General features: G+C 36.7%; 1 long non-coding RNA gene across 1 annotated transcript; it reads left to right on the top strand.

Moving 5' to 3' along the window:
• Positions 1–990: 990 nt before the first annotated feature.
• LOC141290478 (uncharacterized) lies at positions 991–3306 on the top strand. The gene is made up of 3 exons (XR_012340161.1): positions 991–1596; positions 1947–2049; positions 2939–3306. It is a non-coding gene; the product is annotated as an uncharacterized lncRNA (long non-coding RNA).
• Positions 3307–3919: the final 613 nt, after the last annotated feature.

The following is a 3919-nucleotide window of genomic DNA, read 5'->3' as shown; positions in this document are numbered from 1 at the left end:
AAGCCCCTTTCACACATACTGGTAAAATACCAGTAAATTACCAGTAAAGAGATCATGTGTAAACAAGACCTTTTTGTTCTGGCAATTTACCAGTATGAGAAGTTGTACGTTTACCAGTAATTTACCAGCAATGTGCTTTGTGTGAACACAGAACGAGATTACCAGTATGATCATGCTGTTACACTCTAAAAAGTGCTGGGTTATTTTTGTAAACACATTGCTGGGTTAATTGTGCTGGGTCAAAATTCTGGGTTGTTTGAGGCACTGTAAACACACAGTTGGGTTGATCATGCTGGGTCAAATGGACTATAAGGGGTTCTTTCACTATGAACACCTGGGTTGGGTTATTTTGACCCAACCGGTTTGTTTATTTTTTTCACTTCATCGAACATTCTGGATTCTTCACTCGTCTCGTCGCCAGGCGGTCACGCACCTCGCAGCAAGCAGGATTATAAGGTAAATTAATAATATGATTATATAATTATTTACCTTTATTTTTAATAAGTTGTGTTTTAGAGCGTACTGATTTCACTGTTTAATGCAATATTTGATATGTCGCTGTGCGGGGTTGGCATTTTATTCCGTGAATGACGAACGTTGTAACTTAAGCAGCCTAGCGATGTACTTTTTTGCCTCAACAATCGCTTTATTGTTATATAAAGTGTGTGTGTGTGTGTGTGTGTGTGTGTGTGTGTGTGTGTGTGTGTGTGTGTGTAGTGTTATTTGTATAATTTACAGTATACATATGGCCTTTATTTTAACGCCTTATGGAAAGAGTAGGTCAGAAATACGGGGGTAAGTTCCTTTACTGTCTGCACACTGTATTGCTTTGTAATGTTTTGTCAAAATTAGATCTTTTCATACAAAAATTTATCTTTTAAGGGCATATTTTTCAAGTAAATGTTTGCGACTTGCCGAATCCAACGATAGATCCATGTTTTATGTTGAGCATTTTCGCGGTTTTTTCCTTGAGGTAACGTTAACTTATCTGCATTAGCTAAAACGCTATGTCCCTTACTTTAATAATGTTAAACCACAATATGACTGGTATGTACTATTGTTTATTACTTAAATGTAATGTTGTCTTAGGTACAGTATGTAAAGTTAGACTTAATCTCTCGTGGTGTATGTGGCCGTTCACATGTCGCGTTTTTTGCGCACTGAAGTTCGTTATTATACGCTCATTATGGAAGCTCGTTTTTTCCAGGCGCGGGACATGGTTGCTTAGCAACGGCAGACGCCATGGGAGAGCAAGCTGCGTTTTTGGAAAGAAAGCGACGCGTCTTGCGTTTTCACCACTGATCTATATAATGACCTATAGATCAGTGGTTTTCACGCGTTTTTAGGCGCGGCATGTGAACGGCCCCTTACTCTTCCTCTATTTTAGTGAATGCCTGTGTTGCATTACAAACTAGGAGACCAGTATAAACCTTAAACTTATTGAACCACATTTGTTTTTCAGATTTGATCAGATTTCACAAGACTTTAGGAAGCTATATCCAGAGGCAGACTTTTTGAAGACTGGGCTACAGTTGCAGACCTAATTCTTGCCAGTGCTCAGCGAGGTGCATTCAGAGCTGGGTGACATGACTTAAGGTAAGCTTTTTCTAATAATATGTCAATCTATAAAACAATATGCAACTGTATTTGACACACATCAACTGGTGAATACAATGGTACAGTAACACTTAACTAGTTGCTTATTAGCTTGTATATTGGCTGTTAATTAGTACTTATGAGGCACAAACTGATGCCTTATTCTGCATGAGCATATTCTACATCCCTGAATCTGACCCCATACCTAAACTTAACCTGCAGTAGTTGAATGAGGGTGGGAATTAATTTGCATTATTTAAAGGAATGAAGAAATCTTCATATGAAAGTGTTTCAGTTTGTTTTGATTATAAAATATGGTTCACAGTTTGTATATTATTCCTATGGTTTAGATGCTAAAGGGGAAAGTGCTTTCAAAGTCCTGCCCACTCTGGATAAAAGGTCTTCAGACCCACAACCACGGAATCCCGGAGGCCATTCATTGACGTACAACCTGTAAGTTTTGTTTTACGTTTTCTGCTCTAATAAGGGTGTATGTATATATATAAACACAGTGGTGGCCAAAATTATTATAACAGTTGTATTTTCACCAGCTAAAAAATGATTTTAAGTCAGTGTTTTTTATCTTTTGCTGTAGTGTGTCAGTGAGAAATATCAGTTTACATTGGCACAACAGCCAATCCTCCACACAGAGATCTGATCTCATCATCATCCAGTCTGTCTGGAATGACATGAAGAAACAGAACAAACTGAGACGGACTAAATCCTGAAGAACTGTGACAACGTCCCCAAGATGCTTCAAGAGACCTACCTGCAAAGCTACCTGAAAAACTATGTGCAAGTGCACCTAGTGTAGGGCAAAAGCTGCTTTAAACACAAAAGGACGGTCAAACCAAATGTTGATTTAATTTAGTTAATCAAGGTTAATTGATTAAGAACATTTATTTATGACATTATTTTTGACAGCGTCATTTTATGACATTTTTAGACAAGTGCTTAAAACTTTTAACAGTATTGTAGCTTTGCAGTTAGGTCTCTTGGAGCATCTTGGTGACGCTTTCACAGTTCTTCTGGATGATGATGAGATCAGATCCTGTGTGGAGCACAGAACAAAAATGTCACTGGATTATCACAATTAATGGCAAAATGAATGGAAATGTAAACCGATATTTCCTACTGACACACTAGAGCAAAAGATAGAAATCACTGACTTAAAACCTTATTTAGCTGGTGAAAATACTAGTTTTCTAATAATTTTGACCACAACTGTATGAAAAGTTGAGAAGTAAAATGAGCATTTATTTCATGCCTCTGTGTTTATGTTCATAAAATACACTTAACTTAAAATATAATGTTGCAAGACTAAATGCCGTATAATTAACAGGTGGGGACCAACATGGTGGATTTGAGCCTTGGGATGAGACAACAACATTTCTAGACCTTCGCCATTGTTCCAGGCCATGCCATTGAAGCGGACTTGTTGCCTGGGAATTTCTCCAGCTTGCAGTATATCATATTGATGGACATAAGTCTTCATGTGTGAAGTTTTTTTTCTTGGCCACTTGTAACATGTTTTAAATTGTAAGAATTGTCTGGTGGACTCTTTGTTTGGCTTAGTTTTAATGGCACAATGTTGGGAATGATTCTAATGTGGTAATAATTCATTTTTGAGTGTTCTGCTGCTGCAATGTTGACATAAAGAATAGGAATATAGTGTGCCTTGTTTACAGTTTTGTGTTTAAAAGAAACTGATCTACTAAAACCGTTATTTGTGTCTTTAAGGGTTGGACAAAATGTGTGACCTATTTGAAAACTGTATTAAAAAGAAATATGAAAACTCATTAAAATGACATTTACATATTCATTTTTTTGTGTTGTGTAACTGTATTACAGAAAAACAATAATAATTTTACATTCTTTTGTGATTTATATATTATTATTGGTAAATATAAAGGTAGCAAGGCAATTAGACAATAAATAACCCAATATTGTGGTAGTTTTTAACCCAGCAACACAGTTAATCTGACCCACTGGTTGGGTCAAATAAACAACCCAGCATTTTGGGTCAAATGATTTAACCCAGCACTTGGGTCAAAACAACCCAACGCGTGTTCTGTCCCATAGTTACCCAGCAGCTGGGTTATGGTTGGGTTATTTTTTAACCCAGCACTTTTTAGAGTGTAAGAGGTCATTTCTGGTTAAAGATGTCAAAGAATTTACCAGTATGAAACGGATGTGCGAATGGTACTTTACCAGTAAAAAGATGGAACGTCGTTGCCTGGGTGAATAGTACATTTTTGTATTTACTGGTAAAGTCGTTCTGTAATTTTATAGCAATTTAAGAGATCCGTTAAGAGATCATGTG

Source organism: Garra rufa, chromosome 18 (assembly GCF_049309525.1).
Source record: "Garra rufa chromosome 18, GarRuf1.0, whole genome shotgun sequence".
NCBI lineage: Eukaryota > Metazoa > Chordata > Actinopteri > Cypriniformes > Cyprinidae > Garra > Garra rufa.
This window is presented reverse-complemented; position numbering and strand designations above follow the sequence as displayed.